General features: G+C 42.1%; 1 protein-coding gene across 11 annotated transcripts in view; it reads right to left on the reverse strand.

Annotated features, from left to right (window-relative positions):
- LOC111246848 (uncharacterized) overlaps positions 1-22790 on the reverse strand; it is a 134802-nt gene that overhangs the window by 64446 nt on the left and 47566 nt on the right. Inside the window, exons 2-3 of one of the 11 annotated variants that reach the window (XM_086983230.1) lie at positions 14821-15676; positions 11650-12634 (exon numbers count right to left, since the gene is read on the reverse strand). The exons of the other annotated variants lie outside the window; for them this stretch is intronic. The gene's annotated coding sequence lies outside the window, so the exon portion shown is untranslated. The remainder of the gene's footprint in view (positions 1-11649; positions 12635-14820; positions 15677-22790) is intronic. 11 annotated transcript variants of the gene reach the window in all.

Here is a 22790-nt window from a genome sequence, read left to right on the forward strand (position 1 = left end):
CAGTTCATAGGACGAATAGAAATTGGTGAGGGCCATAGTATGCTATATATGTAGCAGATATCCTTGCACCTGCAAATATTCCGCACAGCCATCCATGAATCAGCCAATCACGTAGCACATATAACATTCATATATTGGGTCGGCCCACCGCGTAGATGCTCATAAATGCAGTTTATAGTGCCTCAGAAGACACGGAATAATAGTTTACCCGAGTAAAACTAGTATTACACGCCCGCTTCCTATCTAACTGCTGCTGCTTTCTCCTGCGTTGTCCGCGATTCATTATATCCTATTGCTACGAAAGCAGAGACTCTGCTGCTATTCATCCGATTTGACCCGAGATGGAGTTTTGTCTCTTCAAACATTCATCTCGGCAGCAACAACGACGAGAGTTTATAAGCGGCAACTGTGTATTTTGTGATCACACGTGTACGAAATAGATTAGGTCAACAGATAATTCTCTAGTCTCGCATCAGAGATCACCTAGCGCCGAAAGAAGTCGCGACCTGTTTGCCGCGTTCTGCCGCTGAAGAACTTGTGGGTTGGAAAGCGAGCAGCCCAGTATTGGCAAATAGAGAAAAAGAGCGCAACAACTGCTGTGTAACTAGCTCCCATATGGACACCAATGCTACCAGGCTAGACTGTTCTAGATTTTATAGACTGTTTTCTCGAACACTTTCCGCTACTGGCCTCAAGTACCTAATTTCTCGACCTACCAAACCAGAACGTGCCTACTCTATTTGAAGACGAATGTATCGTACAATCCAATGTGTGCTTTTGTTTTGGTCTGACTCTTCAGTAGTTGATCAGTATTTTGCATAGCAAATTACTGTAATCTGGGTTCAAAGACGACTACTTATGTAGTTTTAGTTGCTTTCAATCTGGCCGTGCCGCTTTTCACGTTCTCGGAGCGAACCCGTCTCTCCGGCGAGGTACATTCGTAGGTCGTATGGCACCGTAACGCGCGCAGAAGAGACGAGGAATGCTAAGTTGGTATACGATCTGCGTGCACCGATAGCAATGGAAGTAACGCACAACTCTTCGACAGAGCTCCGCCCAAGTAAACTTTTCTGGCGTGTAAATTCCCCAACGGCAACACAATACAACTAGGCTAGCTTTTCATTTTATCCTAAGTGTTATACATTACAATTGAGGACTCAAATGGGTCGAATACTCTCCGCCACCGTATGACTGTACGAGAACAATTTTAGTCTGACTATGACTGTGGCCACAATGAGGGTCGACCAAAGTGTCACATATATATATATATATATATATATACATGGTTAACAAACGCTTCACAAAGAAGTCCACAAACCTATGACCGTCAAAAGGTATTAATAAGGACTGAGATAGTGAACTTGTAACTTTGACCGAGAATACTTTTCATTGTTTTGAAATTGTTGATGCGATACTTTTATCAATCCGTCAATCTCTTGTCGGAGTCAATCAATGTCGAACGTTGCAACCTTTATTGAAATAATCCTGGGATTATATATTGCAATGTCCGTTTCACTGTCTAGGAGCTATGACTTTTTTCCACATGGAAATAGGGTATTTTATCTTTGCTTATATGGCTAGAGGCATAACTCAAAGTTACTAATACGATATCTAACTATTTACGAAATCAGTGCGGTTTCTGCAAGATATCCGCTTAAATATGGCCGCGATCCGATCCCTGAACGAAGGTGCCATCCCGTTGTTAAAGCAAATGCTATTTCTTTCCTAGAGTAAAATTCAAATATTTCATTTTTGCTCCTATTATTAATAGGTCTGTGGTTGAAAATTTGTGCGGTGCTTCTTTGTTTTTGCACTCCGAAGCAAGTTACTTCATACCATCCATTACCGTGACATCCTACCTGAAAAAGCTGTTAATAGTTGTGCTTGTATAATTACGATAACAGTCATTCTGATGTGTAGGTAACAGTAAATTAGCTATAGTGGCTATATAATATATATATATATATATATATAGACAAAAAAGACAGTGGAACGAACATAGGAGTATATATATATATGTATAGCTGATGACATACAACAAGACAGGGCCGATAATTCCACCGCTGAAGAGCCGCCGTCTTTACAAGCTTATGGAATGGGGTTTTTAGCATTACTTTTGTATACGTCATAGTTTCGCCTCGCTAACTGTATTTAGTTAGAAAGACGTATGTTAACGTGGGTACGATTGTGCGATGTTGATACAGGAGTTATTTATCGAGCTAGGGGCAAAGGGGCTACCATTTTAGGCAAGCAGAAAGGAGAACAGAACCGGATTGCTTTATCTTGCTATAGACATAAGCAAATAAGTTACAACTTCGTCAAGGTCACTTATTCTATTATAGGGGGACACTAGTCGTTTGTACAGGCGTATTTTAGTTGTATGTGTAATGACAACACTTATGAATGCGAATTCTATGGAGATGGAGGAATAGCATTAAAACACACGTGAACGAAAAGGTTAGCTTCTGATATTATTAGATCGTTACGGGCCATCCAAATCGGTATATTTAGAATAATAAGGAACTTAGATTACAGCTTTACAAAAGTTAAACTTTGAAGGCGTTTTTTCTCTCATTTTAGATTAAACCCATAAGATAGGGAAATGTAAGAATCATACTCTATCAGCAAAGAGCTCGTAGCTTTAATGATTGTTTGATGGGGTTCATTTACAAATTGTCATTGAGCAGACTTGTTTCTGACGACAAAACCTTTCGGACTGCTCGATTTTTGGGGACATTAACGCCATTTTAACTTTGGGAGTAACGTTTGCTTTTTCTTCCTATATATTCTAAAATAAACAATTGCAGGGTTCGTTCTCTAACGTGTATTTCAGGCGGGGTTAATATTTAAGTTAGATACGATAAAAAAATTTTGCCCAAAATATGCAGATCCCTGCAGGAAACGCCACGGTTCCAAACCGCAAACGTTTATTTCATTTCGAGCTATCATCTCTACGTACAGTCGGCTAGATAAAGCAAATGGTGTTTTGTATCATTGGTAAAAATCGCCACCTGTACTTGTATAGAACTTGGATATGACAAAACAATAAATAATTCACGAAATCGTTACCGAGATGGTTCGAGAAGCGCTATATATATACAATATCGCGATTAAATCACTATCACATTGCGGAAAAGCTTGTATCGATGACAAAAAAACGTGTATTATTTTGTCGTCATATTTTTAGCTTAACAACAACCTAGATATGAACATATGTTTATAGAGCATACATTTCCTCTGTCTTCGTTCGTTTTTCCCTTCTTCCTCATGTACCCCCATTTTGAGTTCTGAAGGTAATTGTCATCTATCGTACAGCACCCTAGACAGACCCAGCTGTGATAAAATTTCATATATTTGCGCGTCTTTGTTCTGCTGTTAATTTTTGCTTTTAGTTCTTCGTCCGTTTCTTTGGCACTTGTACTCTCTATTTTACATCTGGATTTAATGAGATTTATACATATGGTCGCGAAACTCCTGTATACCGTAAGCTAATCCAAGAATAAACTCAACCATGCACCCTTCCCGTTCTCACAAACGATTTGGTACTTCACTAAAGACACATTAGCACAATGCGGAGTAGAAGAAGCGGAGTCCTTTCTTCGCTTTGCCTACAGAGATTCAGACGGACAAACATATGAGCCTATATATATATATATACCGCTATATATTTGCTTACCTATTTTGTATATGTTTGTATACAAAGATTAGGTATTTTTTCCGCGTGTTCCGTTTAGAAATTATGACTATTTGCCTCGTGTAAATGAAATAAAAGTTAAACGGCGAAACAATTTGAGCGCGGTCTTTGGACTTACGCGTTGATATTAGCATAGGCTCCGTATATTTTGTGATGGCTTAAAGCCGCGTTTGCTAACTCTAAATGCTACCATTCTAAACGAAACACGTAAGATTTAATTTTATAATACTCACGGTTGTACTATTGAGGTCAAACGATTCCCATTACAGTGTGTATTGTCGAATGGCAAACGTAAGCCTGTCTTATACGATCAACAACGATTTTTTTTAGGACCACCTGTTTTTGCCCCCTTCTCTTTCTACCTCTATGTACATTTAATAGGACGCGTAACAGGCATGTTCGCCCGTGTAAGCGCTGCAGATTATGGAAAAAAGGTCTCGTGTTGGGAACGCTGTTTTTATAAGGTACCCTATTACAATTCACAGTATGGTAATACTAAGCATCATAGTAAAGCTATTATCGAATATTCTTTTCGTGTAAATAGTGGCCACTACTTTATCTTTTCAACTTTGTCTTACTATATACGACACATTACATAATATGTGAGAACCAGTTGTTGTCTATCGCGATGAACAGAAAGCACAACAAGGAGGAGTGCCGGTACATCAGCCATCATCATGCCGCAGACGCTCGGTTTTTTACTTTCGCTTGTTTTGAACTATTTAGTGCGTCATACCTCGTTTCGTGAATGATAGCTCTGTTTATTGCCATAACGTATGAGTTGATTGTCTTAGAACCTCTCAATACTCCGATGTGCATAAATGCCATGCACTTTCTGTCAATACCTTCGCCAATGGCAAAAACTAAGGTCGTGATGCATCAAAGAACCTGCTGATATTCAATAGGTTGCCAGTTTTTACCAGCAGTAGATAGCTAGGGCTTTCTCTTCTTCACGAGCGCTCATCTTCGTCTTTATTACCTTTTCCTGTTGCGCCTTTGCCGCTTTGCCACGGCAGCGTTTTTGGCCGTACTTACCACTGGTCCTGATGTGTTCGCCTGTAGGCCTACTTTCTCGAACGGGCTTGCGAAATGTTCTGAACGCTTTCTCTTCTTTTTCTGGGCCAATATACGCTAGTGTCTTTCTGCTAACCCTTTGCCACAGCTACTGGCGTCACGACCGTACCACCGCCATTCGGCGTGGGTGCCAGGAGAAGGCAGGTCTGCACTTCGTCAGCGTGAATATTCTTACAATAATAATAAATATTGTATAAACGTGTTTCTCACTATCGCTGGCCGGCCAATGCGGTGGCTGGCTCAGTAGCGGTAGACTGTCAGCCAGCCCCAAAGGCAATACTCGATACTGCCGCCCTTGTCAATGGTGGGAAACACGATGCTAATAATAATAATGATGATGATGATGATGATAACGTTTATGTTGCTGCACACAGTGACGATGTGACGATGAAGGGCCGGCCGTATACTGTGAACTGAGGTAAAAATATAACGACGGAAGGATCACTCATTCACACGTCGGTCAGATTTTAGCGACTGCTCACATACGCTCTTGTGTTGTCTGAGTTCATTTCCGATCTGTGTCACGCCGTCAGCTGTGGCAAGTCTTATTCCCTTAAGCTGGCGTCTTCTCTCGGTTTTCTCTCAAACTCTGTTCTCGAACGGAGTAGGCGTATGCGTTCGGTTATTTCATTCGCTGTATATTATCTCTCGCGTAGTCAACTACTACGACTATTAACAGGACGATGTTTGTAATCTGCAACACGATAGTTCCAAGTGTATATATCAACCTTACGTTTCCTACTGTTTCCACCCCGGTACCAGTACGTCTCAATGTGTGATCGTATCGCTCGTTGCACTTTTGAAAGTCCTTTTTGGAAGAAAGCCATAAATGCTTATATTTGTCACCGCGCCCTATCTGTCACTTGAGCAATTTAGAGCTCGGCTCAATCCTTGCCTTGTATTTGATACTGAGAAGGGCTTGAACTCGAGACGGCGTCTCATCGTATATTTGCGCCTATTCTATCTTTAACGGTTAGGACCGGTCATGGAGAACATTTGCGCATAACGATCCGCTATTTGTGAACGTTGCGAGGACGACAAATGGCCAATGGTAACTCAAAAACTAAAGAACCTGTTCTAGAACAAATTATTATGCGGGAATTCTTTATTCCCCTTTTTATTAGGGGCATATAACCTGCGCTAATAACATTGAAGGGATCATCAGTTATATCTACGCAGATCGTACGTACGGCTGTGTCGTCTACAGATGTGCAGCCCCTGTTATCGATTTGTCCCAGCGACCAGCATAGCACTAGTTACCACTGTCACAGAATCGTTAGATAAATGTCGCCATAACATAATTTCCTTTCATCTTCGGAAGGCTTTCAATACATTGACATGACAGAGTGATTCGGTTGCCTTATTGTAGTCTATTGTTTTGAGCTATCTTTTATGTGATGGAGTATCGTTTTATGGGTCAAACACATTACCCGCTCATACGTTAGTGTGCCGTGGTCCGCAAACAAGGAAATAATAATGTAGCTAATATGTATATGTGTATACTGCAATAATAAATATCCCTCATAAATATTCATTTGAATCTTCTTCTGGCATGTCTGTGGTCATTTTAATATAGCTCATAACATCGATTCGATAGTACTTATTAATGCAGTGCAGTCCGTGCAGACTACCCAATAACCTAACGATAGTCATAAATAGCAACAAGCTTGTCTTTGTTAACTTCTGTTCGGTTTCCTTTAAAGAAGATATGTGTTGAAGAAAATACCGCGAGTAAAAGGCTGTTTGTCTCTCGCCAAACTGACAGAGCGCTCGCAATCTCTCTTCTTCCGATTTGCGGATAGACGGTCTTCGTGTTCGCGAACGCGAATACGGAAGGCAGTGTAAGTGAACAAAAAAGGGGTTAAATACTCAGAGGACCAATTGTCGTCGCTATATTGGTAAGCAAATGCGTCGAGCTGGCTCCAGTCGTCTACTTTTGAGCCAACGAATAATAGTAACAATGACTGTTTTGGAAGAAGAAATTGGTTAGGTTCTTTCTATGGGCGGTGAAGGAGGCGGGGGCGGTAACGAGAACAGAGGTACTAGTAGATTAGATATCTCGCTTTGCTTGTGCGTATGCGTGTCTATATGTGTATGAGCTTGCCTTTGCACACACGGTACGCCCACCCCGAAGACGACATCAAAGCGTCCTTTCGTTCGGATAGCGCTAGAGACAGCGGTGACAGAAGCGACAACATGTAAATTGAACCAGGGCGAGGAAGAAGGACAACCGACGTCGCCGTCGTCACCGTCATGATTGAGCTTGTTGTTGATGCTTTCGTTCGCTATAGTCCTGATCCCAAATGGAGCCCAAAAGATCCGCTTTGACCAATGTTTGTCTCGCAGTGTTCACCATGGACACGTGTTGCGTTGATCTAATTGATAAATTAAAATCAATAGATAAAGGATAGCGGACCTACATCAGCAAGACTGATTTACTAATGTGCGCTTCGTACTCCACTCTTGTACGTGTGCATGTGTGTATCTCTCTCTGTCTAACCATAGAGGATATACACAATTTAACGCGACAATAGGAACGGCACTTCTCTAGAATACTCTAGACTTTTTAATGTCTAGCTTAATTTTAGGACTCACTTATATTGGAGTTAATTAAGGCAGTCAGAGGCTAAACGTTGCATTATGTGGCGCTAAAAAATTTCACGTTGCATCGCCATTTATAAGACTGGTTGTGTATTATTGCCGAAATATCTCAACTTTTTGATGCGTATCTATGAGGCTCCTGAACGCAAGCTACAAACAGAAAATGTTTGTCGGACCCAAAGACAGCGGTGTCCAACTTTGCGCTGTTAAATTTCGAATTAAACTTGTTCTAGCCCGCGACTATCACTTAAATTTCTCGCTCAATAAAACAATCCTTCATTTTATTTCTTTGAGGATTAGAAAACGTAATAGAGATTGTTGTGCGTCCTCCAATTGTGTAGGTTGTGTACATCGGGACTTGTGCCTGGGCCATCGATATGCATTCCGCCTTCTTCTATAGCTAGTGTATCGTATGATAAACCCACAATGGCGTGAGATTGACAATGAGAACTAATTGAGCTATATAATAATATTCAACTATTATATTACTATGTGTAATATTTTTGTAGCAGTTGTGCCGTATTCTTAACTATAACACGGTAATAAGAGCGTGACGCTGTCATCATACATTGTTGTCTTGTGTGCATTGAATTATTGTTTGGGGTCTGTCTGCAGCGACCTATGTATATATATATATATATATATATATATATATATATATATATAGTACATCGGTTCGCCGTCCCTATAAATGCCTCTAAACAATTTAGGATCCGTATAGCAGATAATCACTTTAGCACCCAACACCCAACCCACTATCACTTTATAAGGGGTAGTTACAGGGGTTAGCACGCGAGTGTATTGAAAATGTGCTTCGTTTATTGTGTGCACGATTCTGCAGCACTGTGCAGTACTATAAGCTTTATTTTATCATTAGCCGTCCCGAACTGTTTAGTGCGTGGTAAATCATTGCAGGGCATCTGTCCATATTTTCCCCTGTTATAATATGCGGTTACTTCTGCTTTCCTGCAATGTGTCCTAGCCCATGGGTGACCCGTACGATGCAATGGAGTATTATTAGAATTTTTGTAAATATACAAAAATAAATGTGCGTATTATATTGATTTATGGCGCTTTTCCTCGCCTGTCCAATTGACCGAGGCACATGGTGCTACCCCGCAAGTGCTCACCGCTATCTGCGACGGCGATGGGAAATGGAAAACTGGTAAAATGCTGCTCTACTGGGATAGTTGTGCGTGGGCCGTACAAGAGATCGCAAAAAACTTATCTTCACACAAACTAATATGAATAACAGCTACTCGTAAGATCGTGCGTTCGTTTATTTTGAAAGCGCGCTATTCATTGCATTCCTCTCGCCGCCATATATATCGCGCACGCTAAGCCTTATAGCGACCCAGCCCAGAAGGACTATTGTCATCAATTCACTGTCCTCGCCGCTCTCCTTTCCTGATACAACATCATAGATTCCCATATGAGTAATGGCAATAACTGTCTTGCGCTATTAGTCTGTTCCAATGACTAACGTAGCCATAGCCCCGATTCCAAGCAGACCGAACGCTAAAACAATATAGTCGCTTACTTTGTTTATAAACGGTACTCCCCCTCGTAGACGGGGTTTTCTAAGGCGCCCTAATGCGCGTCGCGTAGTGCCACGCCGCCCGTACCCTCTCAATTCTTCCTGTCGTGGTAGCATTTTTGAAGGTACTCGATACTCTCGCAGCGTCTCGTTTTCGAAATTAATTTTCTTTATTCCGATCGAGTAAGTCTACGATTGAAACTCTCAAGCGCTTGACAAATTCAATCTGTGCGCAGCCAATTTCGTTTTTTCTACTATAGAGATAATGGATCGATTGGCTAACGTTTGCTGCATATATGCGAAACCAGTGTGACGTGCCTCGTTCCAAGTTAATCCTCAACTATCTCATATGCGAGCCGAGTTACGTACCGATATTGCTTCAAAGATTCCCATAATATGTACTGATATATACATATAATAATAATAGCTGACAACTAAAAATAGAAACTTCAAGTAATATATGTTAGCTTTTTTACGTTTCTTTATTTAGTCACGTCTTCCGTAAGCCGCTTACAGCCGCCGGACAAATTTCCTCTGGGAAATGTCATACGTTGTCCTTACAGAATTCTGTAATCACATATTGATTAAGTTTACTGTAGAAAGCAGGCTAGCGCGAGACGTATGGGTCAAGATCGGAAACGAGTCTTTCAGGATGACAATACCTCGTTCGTCTCTAAACAGCCTTTTCCCCTCAGCCAGTCAACCTAATCTGTGGGGATTAATGATTGTCTGTCTATCCTCTATCTATAAACTTCAATTTCCTTATGTCGCAACCACCCATCGCACCGACAGAATAATGCTATAGTAAACAATTATAGAGTTTGTTAACTTGGGCAATTCGGTGCGGCATGGATGGTCTGCGCTTTACGGGACGAAAGCCGTGCTGTTTAATTGTGCAGATCGTTTTCGAGACGGTGCTTGTCAGGAAATCTGCAAGATAGCGACTTATCATTCATTCACGGTTCCGCTTATTTCAACTACATAGAGCCGCGAGCCGCCGCCGAAAAGCGAATCTAGAGACATCCGATTACAGGCGATGATGGTGATGATGGTCCGGTGGTAATAGCAATCATGTGACTGTTGTCATTTGCGCAACAGTGGGGAAGATCGGCCAGGGCGTTTGGCTTGCTCTGATCTATCATCTTTATGTGCTTATAGAGCGGGACACCCACCCACCTAGGGAACCGACCTAAGTACCGAACAAATAGTGTTGCAGAGATACTCTCAAAGGTCGTCGTCGTCTTTTCTAAATTGATTAGATATTTTTAAAGCTTGTGCATTTTAGTGCGTGCTTAGGTCAGTGTTGGTAGCCGTTACTGTTTCGTAAATCTTTGCCTATTACTGTCACGTGGTTTCATGGGAACTAGATTTCAACTTGCCGGCTATTTCGTACCTTAATTTTGGGCCGCCAACTGCTAGCTAAGCGCGGTCGCTTTCCAGCCACATAATAGAATGCATGCGATATTCGCGTGTTCGTTTTCAGCAGAGGGTTTCCACTGCCGCCCCATCTGTGAAACTAGCCGCATTGAAACGGTCGCGCAGTGTACCCAGTAGAAATTTCGTTACTTATTTAAATATACGATCCGTATTTATTGTATCGTTTACAGCGCTCCATACTGAAGGACGGTGTAGTCTTCAACTACACTACTCTACAAACAGTCACCGCCCAACTCAAGATGATATCTTCCATCCAACTGACTTACCGTCAGTTCGACTTGGAGCTGATCTTGGGAACGTCTTTTCAATCATCGACACAATAAGAACTCACAGAAAAGTTAAAAGAAGCCGCTGAAGAAATCAACAGTTGACAAAGTCGCATTCCTTCAGAATATCTTGCAAATCAGCTTCTTTGTCAGGAAATTGTAACCTGTTCTTGATTATCTCTCATGTGTTATTACTGCAAAAATACACCTCACCGTTAGTAGAAAAAATCTAAACAAACTAACATCTCGGTAATGATATGTCAACGCATTTATATAAAATGATTACCTATATACATATGTATATATATACAATAAGTAATCAAACTAACGTTCACAGCAACTCATTGAGCTTCCAATTGTTGCTCACTACCAGCTGCTAAAGGTTTCCAGGCGTCCATTTCGAAACAACAAATTACTACTCTTAAAATATAGATTTTTTGTGTGAGAGAATATATGGGTCGACCATCGTGGGCCTCAACGTCAGGATCAATTGTGGCTTGTCTCTGCTGACGGCCATTTAAAAAATCGACGACCTACCGAAAAACAAAGTTATTAGCGTGTTGTTATTCTCAAGTTAAGTAGGCAAAGATAGCGTTTCAAATGACTCGACTGGCAGATTTTTCACACGATAGGCGGATACGTTGAGCTCTTTTCGATGCTTTACCTGATCTTCTGATCCTAGGATTTCAAAAGCCCAAAGCTGAGTGTATAACAAAGTGCAGATAGGATTTTTCTGTGTTAAGGATCGACTGTTATTACTATTGTTGTTCAGGAGATTAATTTTGATTTACTGCATTTCCTTGCAGCCCAATCTGGACAACAAGAACATACATAAGGTAAATTAGGCCAGGAGGAAGACGCATTGATTAATAGCATTATGTATTTATAAATGTACGGACACACGGCATAGATTATTCATTACGTCCACGGCAATGCTGAGAGCCACATATGTACGCATAAAGCAACAAGTAAGTAAAACGTTTTTTGTTATGACTGTTGTTGTTACTTTCTTGTGTTACACAGACCCACATAAAACTTACCTCGAGTTCGTTTTAAGATATCACTTATTTGAAGACACAGCCAAGAGTCACCCTAAGACTCTATCACTACTCGACTGTGTTGACGAAAAGGCTAGAGTTTTCCGTAAAGTGCTTAACGGGCCGCAGCATAATTAATCGGCAAGGCTGCAGCCCGGCAGCAAGCACACACTAACATACACATATTTACTCGCACGTACGCACTATACCACATGCACACCATAACCTGTAGTGACATCATCATGTCAAAAGGTTACGCAGTTGAATGGATGGGTATGTGGGCAGGCTGGCGTTTGTTTGGCCCTGCCTTGCGCTCGCACTTTGCAACGTAGAAGTTCTAAACTGTGGGCCTGATTGTGACTTCTGACTCGCCCTTGCACTTTCCTTTATGTGGTGACAGGAACCTCATTTCTCTAACGAGGTGGTGGGCTTGTCGCTCGATTGCTCCTTTTCTAGCTCGCCTACTTGTTTACCAGCAAACTGATTACGTACGGGGGGTGCTGATGGCAGTAGGTGTGTCTCTAGTATGATGATGAGGAACAAGTGAAGCACGCCTGCCAGATCATTTCCTCATTTCTTGTTTTGCTGCCATCTCTGCTTCATTTTCCTTTTCGAGCAACGGCAAAGGTGAAAGCGATAGCTGTAGCGACGGACGCCTGTTACTTCCTTGCCCATGGAGCCTCTCGTACTTCTCTGCTCATGGACCCTCTTGTGTATCCTTCCGGTCCACGCAGCAGACATTTTAGTATAACTGGCCTTCTCGCGAATGTCCCCTTAGCAGTTTGGCCCTGTCTTTGGCCGTGCTACGTGACGGCCGCCGTCCGCATTGTGACCCTTGTTGTCAAATTCGGCGGTTCTTTCGCTTGAGTGTCTATATATCGCTTCCAGTTGCGTGCAGCTATTATATGGTTACCGCTATGACATATTCGCCGTAGTTCCCGCCGAGCGCCATCCACGTCATAACAACCAGAAGGCTGTACAAGTCCAGCTGGAACATTATAAAAGGTGTAAATAGAGTGTCCTGTTTATATTTTCAACGATCAGTGTGACCCTTATATCTAATATGATTATTAGCGTAGATGAGACTAGCTGTCCTCGTGCTAGTCGTGCAGGCTACTTTTGCCCAAGTGTAGTATGACGATTGTGTTTGAACAGTTCTGCAGATGTTGCATTGTTATGCTGCCCTACCAGATACGCGATTTAGTGCATTATTACGTTAAAAGGCTCTTTTCTATTTGACTTGAGCCACGCTAACACGCGGGTGCATCTGGGTGCATAATGATGAATTTCTTTTCATTCCGCCTTCCATTTTACCATTCGATTGATGCCTGGATTTTTATCGGTTATACAGTTATTTGAATAACAATCCAGAACGTTGACTGTCATATGCAGTTGTACATTCGAGAAGGGGCTGTGCCTTCAATGTATCGTGTATACACCCCACTACGACGCACGAATTATGATCTGCACGCTGTCCAGATTAAACGCCTGCCCAGAATACCATTCTTAGCTGTTCTCAGCGGCATGTTCTAGCGTCAGCAGCGATGGAAAGAGGTAGTGCACGTAGGTGAGCAAAAAAACGCGAGAACCAGCCAGATAGATACAGGAAAGGGGACACGAGAGGGAAGCGAAGTACGGACGGAATGAGCGAAATAGAGGTATGAACAATAAATACGTGGGGCAAATCCGTGACTGCAAAGCTGACAGCTATCCTCATACGTATAGAGCCGTTTACGATGTAGCAGAGGTAACAACGGCAGCATCAGGACAACGCTGACGCCGGTCGTTGGTGCTATCATTGGAGGCAATTTTGCACATTTTGGACAACTCGAAACTCCGAATTTGTAGCTGGCCGCGGGTTACCAGCTTCAGCTGGATTGTGTAACAGCTTGTATATTGTTATCTGTATGGGAGCAACAAGTTGTCGGTATTATCGTCACCTTCGTCAAGCCGCTGTCATGTGAGGCGCGCAGCATGCGTGTCTGCTCGCTAGCTCTAGATACACTATCATGATGAAAGGCGTAAGAGTGAAGTCAAATGAGAACTGCTACGTGAACATGACATGTTGAAATTGAGCAGGTAAACGTATTGTAAAAAGGAGCTAAAAGCTCATTGAGCGAGAAAGGTCTAAAGACCCCTACCTCGAGGGAAGAGTGGTGACCGGTATAACAATGGACTATGATACGAAATTGTCGTCTGAAAAATGCTTTCAAATACCGCCCGCTACCTTTCTTCATTAAACTAACCCAGTGTAATCTGTCTAGTCCTATTTTTTTTTGTGGTTTTTAAAATTGATTCATACAAACAAACCATATGAATTGTCGATAGCAATCACGAAACAAATGTCCGTTTGCTTATCGCTATGTGGTATGAGGTAGACTAGCGGATCACCGAAGCGTTCGTTGAACGACACGATGCGATGGCTATATGTAATATAGAATAGTTTATTTGTTTCGTTGTTCGTCTTATCTCTCGATCTTATTATACGTGTACATTCGTTGCATCTGGGGCTGGATACAAGGGCGTGCACGTTGGATTCGTTGCATTTAAATTGAGCTCGCCAGATGCGAGGGCAGCGGCAGCGGGAACGGGCACATCCAAGCCGCTATCGAAAATAGTTGTTTCAACTCACTTGAAACTGCCGAATAGGCGAAAATAGGACAAGCGCATTAATCCAACAGTATTAGAATGTGCAAAAAAAAACTCGGGAAAAAAATACTACCCGTTAATGAAATTAAAGTTATATGTAAATTTGGTTTTTTCTCAAGAGAACACGAAAACAAATTTACTTGTACTTGTTGTCAACACTACTAGGAAACACTACGCAGCAGGAAGATGATTAAGCATAGTAATTTGATTCAATTTGACTTCTTCTTTCGTAGAACATGCCAAAAGCTTTGAAAATGAATTTGCTCGCGCTAATTCCGTCAAACACATATTAAGACGGTTCCACTGTTACCATATGTAATAAACTACGCTAGCCGTTTCCTTTCGCTGGAAAGGTCTTTGTGAGTTTCAACCGTATCTGGCCAAGCGCCCCCTTCCCAAGAAGGTCCTAGAAATTGCCCTTAACGACAACGCTAGTGTCACACTCGCTGTGTGACCTTCGAACAACCAGTTTTAAAGATGCGTGTACCTGATTTTTCGTTGGTGAGTGCAGCTCGAAAAACTCACCGAAGTTAAGTCTCGTATACATCGCTGCTACTCCGTGCGTCGCGGTTCAGCTTCCACTGAAATTCAGATCGCTGCCGTCGCGATATTTGATCGGACGCCGGCCCACACTCGTCGTGTGCGCTAAGCGTCGTACGACGTCGTATCATAATCGTGTTCCTTCTCTTCTTCTTTGAGACCGTCAGCGTGTGTCGTTTTTCTACGCTAGCACGCTTCCAATCAAGCTTTCTCCCCAGGGAAACCCACTCGCGCACGTAGACACTCGAACATAGACATGCAGCACTTTTGGCAATTTAACCGTCCACAGATGCTCAACTTTCGTAGGTTCCACGGCTAAAAAGTACTGGCCATCGAACCATCGCGACGCATATGCAAGGATCGAATTATCTAAATGGTTCGAGGCCGTTCTCGCTGTTTGTGGCTTGAGTATTGCTAATAATCGGATGGAAATATGCTCATATTTTAGCTATCCATTACTAGGTCCGACAGAATAAAGGCGAAATTGAAGAACGCAAAGATAGACGGGCGTATCTCGTCGTAGAGTTCCAGACGACTCCATTAGTCGACAGTTTTATGTAGATATTGATGGTTAAGATCACAAGCCAGAGAGCGAACATCAAGTGAAGGGTAGCACCTAAATGGAATCTGTGATCCCGTGACAGTACAGCCATGAATGTATTTGCCGGCTAACGGTGGGGACACGTTGTGCTCTGGGTTCTAACCCGGCCATACACATAATTTGTTCCGTGCTGGGAGCCAGCCATCTGACGGAATGTCTGGCGGCGATACCGGACGCAAAACTTGAACACAAGTGGAATTTATGTTAGTAGTATAGTCCTGTATGTAGCGCGGCGGCGTTCTGAAAACAACACAGAAGGTGGTTGATTTTCAGCAATTTTCCGCATAAGCAAATGAGCTTTTTATAATTTATCTCGTAGTTACCTTACACTGAGCTAGTGCGTCAGTACGTCATAACACGGCCCTGACGCGACGAATTCGAACGGACTTCTACTATATCATAAACCGGATGCATTTCATAAATATTCCAATTGCCACCAAAAACGATCGTTTTGATAAATTTGCTCTTCTGTAGTGAACAACTCTCAACTGCTCTGCTTCGTTAGATCTGATGAAAATTCAAGTGGGGTCTATTACGTTTCATTGAGTTCAGGTTAAATGGGGAGCCAGCTTCACGATTCAATCAGTCGGCTTCTATCGTCTCCGTGCGACAATCGCTTTCAGTCGTATACGTCCTTTGTGATCGTATGTCCCTTTCCCGTTCGCTTTGGGTATATTACTGTGCATCTATTAGAAATAAGCCAAAAAAGGTAAACAGCGCGTGTGCCATTATCAATCATGCCGTCTCGTCAGCGTCCTCACGTCGTCCGCTACTCCGCCTCCACCAGTTTACTATCTTCAATGGCTAAACGCTTCGATGGGAATATAATGATTTATAGTCTTAGCCGGCCACTCACTAACTAATGGCCTGAAAGGGGAACTTCGTATGATATCTAGATTGCTCTAGTAATATAAGCACGCTGAGTTTGACCATTTCGCAAATTCATAATTTAAACATAAAAGTTGATAATGAGTATGACAAGAAACGGTTATTTAAATTTTACAAAATGAGCTTCAACAAGATAGTGAGACGTCAAAGTTGTTGAGTTAGTATTCTCAATGGACGAGTAGTGTTTTTAAGTTTCGTCGGCATTCAAGGAGATATGTTCCTACACCTTAGGCGATCGACCCGTGCATTCTCCGTCCCGCTCCGTCATTCGACACATGCTTCTTGCACGCTGATCTGTGCGGCATTTGAAAACATTAAACTCTATTATATATATAAACTCTATATTCCTTGACTCTATGACTGAAGTTTCAAACCGCCACCCTCTTCTATACTATGGCCCCGGTTGCTGGTCATTCTACTCCTTATTGATGTACCTAATTATATTTCGAGTTCGAACGCTATCCTTTGGTGAGGTGGCACAAAGGAAGCAGAAACTAACTCTCTCAAAAGAAAAAGCATGTAATGATTATATAGCACTGATTGAATAGCCGGTCAAAGTTCGTTCTTCTGCTTGAAGAAATATTCGCTTAGGTTTGTCCCGTACGATAGATTGTTGTGTGTATTTTCTGTCATTGTCGATTTGGTCCCCGCTGTAGGGTGTTGTCGGTATCCTAAACCGACGTTATTCGTAGTTAGGTGCTCATAGATGGCTCAATTCTCTAATTTAACAATCGTAACTACCCCGTATTTATCTACCTTCTCGGAGAGATAATGTAATGGAGTACGATGAAGACCTCAGTCTCCCCTTGCACTCTAGATTACATGTACCACCATGCAGAGTTCTCCGCCAATAAGATAAAGGTTGTTCACTTTTATTAATTACGCATTGTGTGTCACATAACGGCCGTCTTTTTCGTTGGCGTCCCCCGTTAACCATTCTTGTTAAATATCTGCTTCATATTTGTTTTGGGAATGTTTAATGACTCAGTGGAGATGAGACAGGATCTCGACCTCGATCGATAGGCACATTACCGTACCTTTAATTCAGTAAAAGTTTTTGACGCTTTTTTATATGCGTTCGCCCGCGTTTACGCGTTCAATTCTGCTTTCGCTACGCTTCCTTCACCAGTTAAGGGATGCTTACAAGTGGCGTACTTCAAAAGCATCTACAATGTTATAAATCTCGTACCCTAGTAACTCTTATAGCGTCACTGGCAATCGGCTATCATCCTTCGACTGGCAACCTGCCATTAATATATAAATAAGTTTTCCGCAATTTTCTCCTTCCCTTCAGATTAATTCGTCACCGGAAGGATTTCATCGATGTCAGTTTCTCATACGAACTGTTGTTTCGAATTTTTCGTAAATTTAAATGTATTAAAAGTAACTTAATTTAAGCGACTTATTTAATCTTAAGCTATTCTAAGGATGATCCTTATTGCTTGACAACGACGAGATGGGGTCAGCGATTAGGACAGACCTTTCGACTATGCCCTTGCCAGCGTCCGCGATTCACTACGGCAGAACCAGTCCCATATTCCCACAGGTCATAAAAACTAGAAATAGTACTATGGGGTAACATAATGCCGGTTTTCCGTTTCAGATTTGAAGCAAAAGACCAGCAACAAAAGGTAGGTCAATCATATGTTGAGTAGACCCTGAAGGACCACGCCGTTCTTCAGGGTAGTCTAGGAAACGTAGGAAAGGAGACGTGCACTTCGCACAGGTGGAAGAGAGACCACTGCACTGCACGAAAAACAACCCAGCGTCTTCCTATGAAAGAAAGTGGTATTCTTAAGAAAGAGAACGCATTATGAATGTGACCTAAAACCACCGTTGCACAATTACAAATATTTGTTTTAGATGCACTTATCGTATTCGCTTGATATCGCCATCTATACCTTCAAAATGCCCTTGAAACACCCTCCGATCCTGAGAACAAAGTTGGAGATCTTTGCTTCTCCACTGTTGCAATGGAAATTTTTACGGGAGTCATCTTTCGACTAATTGAGAGGCTTTTTTTCGCCGACCGAATGAATATACTTAACCGCAAGTGTCGTGCGGCGAAGCAAGTACTTATGCTGCACTACATATGCTTGTTTTTATTTCATCTATATGGGAAAAAAGTTGAGCTTTTCACTCGTGCCATTCATGAAGTCTTGGTGCTCAGTCAAAGAAACCCGAATAGACGAAATCAATATTGGTATATTGCTCATAGCTGAATGAAGATTTTTTTAAGGGATTCATGATATAAGACGCATTATCCTACTGCCGCTGTCGGGGCGTATAGATATTGACGAGGATCGAAGCTGTGTCACGAAGAGGAAGGACCGTGTGAATATTTACGAATTCAAAAAAAACTTGCTCCGTATTGCATAATGTCTTTTGAAGCAGAAAGAAAAAGGGAAAGATGGTGAACTCGCCGTGTTGAAAATCACACCCGCCGTCGACGCAAGCGCCACCAACAGCATGGTCAAAGACTGGCAGCAGCCAACGCTTAGAAGGTGGCGCCACCAACTATTTCTGCCACAGCAGGTTAGAGATATTTATATCGACATGTAGGAGCAATGTCGCATCAATCAAATCAAAAGTAGTTTGAAAATAATCTGTTTAAATAGTGTGTGTAAATGTAATAAATGTGAAAATAACCCATCCTGAGCGTAAAGTCATACTAGTCATATAGTTTGAGCGCCTGATTTGTTATACTACAGAAGGTTAACCCTTATTATTGCTTAGCTGTGTCGTTAGTATTTACTTAATGTAACGTATTGTCGTACAAAGAGACGCATCTTATAGTACTGAACAAAGGGAGAACCATTTGTTCCTACTCGTTCGTCTTCCTCTTTGTTCTTTCGTCTCGCCTTTCACATTTATCTACTTTTTTCTAGGGGTGCATTAAGTGTTTAGAAGGCGAATTATAGTGTTGCAAATGTCGGGACGTTTTACATATAGACATATTTTCTCGTCCGTGCTTTTGCCTGCGGTCGTAGTCCGACGTGCTACCATTTCTTGTTTGATAACAATAGCTTTGATCATGGCTTGCTGTATGTCAGTCTACACGTACAGCACTGGCGAAAGCCTCGTCAGGTTCTAAACGCTCGCTTGCACAATATCGGTATTGAGCAGTCATCGCTAAAACCTGTCCGTAGAGTTGCTCGTCATAAGCAATAACCCGGCGAGCGACTTTGGTCGCTGAGACATGACTTCTACCCATCTCACCAGACTCGTTTTGTAGGGACCCTCTCAATCAGTGTCTGAAGGTCCGTCATGTCTCAGATGACCTGTTACGAATGACGCCAGTTCATGTCTAATTTTCGGAATTGAGACTCGGATAATGATTTTAGAATCTCTAGATTTTTCGGTGGAAGTACTTAAGTGTATCTATCTATACCCTGTATGTGGGCGAGGTTGCCTTGATAGATTGCGCCCTATGTAGTCAACACCGACGACAGCAGCGTTAGTGCAGTTGCCAACAACAGCATCGGCGTACGCTTTCTCTATTTAGATAGCAGTAACCGAGATAGTAAGCACTTTGATGCTATTGATCCAATTATTTTTCAATATGACGATGTGCCATGGCAACGACCTGTGCATTGTACTTCGTGTTCGATTTGTTTAATATGCAAAGGGTAGAAGTGTTGATCGAGTAGAGCAACCTAGTAGGTTTATACACGTGCTCGTTCCCTGCAGCTACGCTGCTGCTACATGCGCATGGGCAAGCCACAGACAGGCAGGCAGGCAGGCGAGAAGTCAATGGGGGCGCAACGCTATATGGCAACTAAGTGCGTATTCTTAATATAATTAATACGAATACTGAAATATTGAAGCGTCTCTATATAACAAACCTCTTTTGATCGTAATTTTTACTGTAAAATAATTTGAGACACTCTATACTGCTTTTCCTGGCGGCAAAAATATGAAGTTCGGTTAACGAACCTCCCGTCGTTATTTGCTACAGGGCCAAGGGGCCAAGTCCAAGCATTAGACGATCGGTCCACTAGGGCAAAGATAGCGCCCTTCAGTTTCTTACCATGCTCAACAAATCGCTCACTACCGTTTGCATATCAGTTTATTCTTCTGTGATGCTGGTGATGTTTTATCTCAGCCTGCTCGCAGAACGCCTTCGCCGCAATTAGTATGACATTTAGGAAGGCTTAAGCAATAAATCTCGCATTGAGGCCAGGAGCAGCTATCGTAGTCAGCCGAGTCCTGCAGAATTTCTCCGAACAGTCAGAAAGCGAGGTGTGTGAAGGATCTAGTGCGTCTAAAAAAAAGCTCCGAGTTTCCAGTGCGTGGCAGTGTTACGCATCTATTTCCTGGTAGAGCGGGCAGCCTCCTAAAGCTGAACTAAGTGGTTGGTTCACGTACGCATGCCACGTACAGCAGCCTCTAGTCCCTGCTTTGCGTTTATGCGTGTGGCAATATCTATAAAGGTTAAGAATAGACGAATATTTGCAGCCGTTTGCCCCGACGATGGCCATCCCAGCAGAAGGACTTCTATGCACCAGCACGACTTGCATAACAACGAGTGTTTTTATAATCCCTCGTACCTATTGTGGTCGCCTTTGTTCCTAAATCGAAACGGAAGTGTCCACTTGTGTTGTAGCCGGTTGCCCACGGCCAACCTTCAATACGCGGCAAGGACCATTTTTGCAGTGTTTTATACAACTAATGTACTTTTCCGATACGAGTGATTGGCTTTCTACATTCTTTCGCTAACTGACCCCGACGAAAGCTATCCACCTCCATTTTCCTATAACAGTCTTCATCGCGACACTCCGAACTTATCATGGCAGCATATGTTTTGGCCCTAACCTAATTCATTCAGCTTCCGATTATTCCTACAGCGAATGCGACGTTCCGAGGAGCCACCGCCCAGTGTTGTAATTTTTTCAACTATATCGACTATCCGTAGAAATGACGTCAGTTGTTCTTCTTGCCAGTAAAGCATTGAGGCAGCTGTCAGCAGCGCTCAAACCATTATTGTGGTCTTCATTAGACAGCTACCGGGTCGGTGCGGGTCATCATTCTCTCCATGTCTTGAAGATGCACTGACGTCAAGGACTGTTAGTCGCTTTTTAATTTCATTACTTTTTAAAGCTTCCTGCAAATACTCTTCCTATTAAATAAATTCGTTTATATAATACAGAGGAAATACTCCCAGGGAATATAAACGGGACGAGCAACCCGTACAAATACGTACAGTCCACGACGTAAATGGCCCCATGTACGTGCCTACAATAGATGGATTTGAAATGCCCGCTACTATCTATAGAGAAAATGACCTCGAAAAAGGATGTTTGACTATTCAGGGCTATCATAGCAAAACGTGTATATACAAGTAAATATCACGATTGTATTTTTAGATTTTAGAAGACTTTAATAAAAAAGTGCCAAGGAACATGTATGTGTGATAACTTGACAAATTCAACTTCGTATTAGTAGTCAATGACTACACGTATGTCTGCTGACTATTGGTATGTATATGGAACGTAAAGCGCCGTTTATATATATATATGGATCTAGATGGATTGAAGTAACGCATCTGTTCCCATTTCTCAATTCCATATCGGCAGAATTCGTTTGAGCAATAGTGAAACAATTTTTGAAACTATGACGGCACTCTCTCAATGCCAATCTTCGTGCATGAATCAGAAATCAGAAGTGGCGTGCTACCCCTTTGGAAGAACAGTACTCAAACAGGATGTATGGCAATAACCCCTATAATATATGATGATCATTATTATGAAACGAAGGATGAAAGGTATTTACTGAAAATCAAGGCGGTGTCTATGATTGCATAGGACGCATTCTGTGCGGCTTTCAGCCTTTTTACGTGCTATCTAAACAGCGAGAGGGTTTTTAGCTGTTTTTTTAAAGATAGCGACATAGTGGTTAGGGCATTCATTAACGTTTCCGAGCCTTTGCTAGTCCAGTATAGCGTACACCATTAGAACTTCATCACGATTGTTTTTGCTTATACATTCAGAAATCTTACACCAAACCATTGGGTAAGGGCTATTCATTTTCTCGTCAGAATGAATTTGTGACAAGACAAATGATTTATCACAGGTTAATGACGCTTAAAATTTCAAACTTCGATTTTTCGAAAAATAATTTACTTCATAACTTATGTACAGGTATCATGCGCAGGGAAGCCTAGAGGTAATTGGAGGACACAGGTTGGTAGCAGGCTGTCATCAAACGTAGTCTACGCTATCTCCTCGAGGAGCATCTACGAAGGCTACACGAGCCTCTTAGGCAATCTCTAGCAACTGATTGCTATCATCTAGGAACTTACACGTAATAGTCATTAGTGTGCGTCGATATGCACACGTTTTCTTCTGTATAAAATACGTCTCATGGCATAGCTGGCAGTGTTCCCTAATGTGTCCTGGTGCCATAAGCAATAATCATGTGAGAATTATTCGTAAATTGCAAAAAAACTCCCACTGGTATTAGTTCT

The sequence above is a fragment of the Varroa destructor genome, unplaced genomic scaffold (genome assembly GCF_002443255.2).
Source record: "Varroa destructor unplaced genomic scaffold, Vdes_3.0 BEIS01000003.1, whole genome shotgun sequence".
NCBI lineage: Eukaryota > Metazoa > Arthropoda > Arachnida > Mesostigmata > Varroidae > Varroa > Varroa destructor.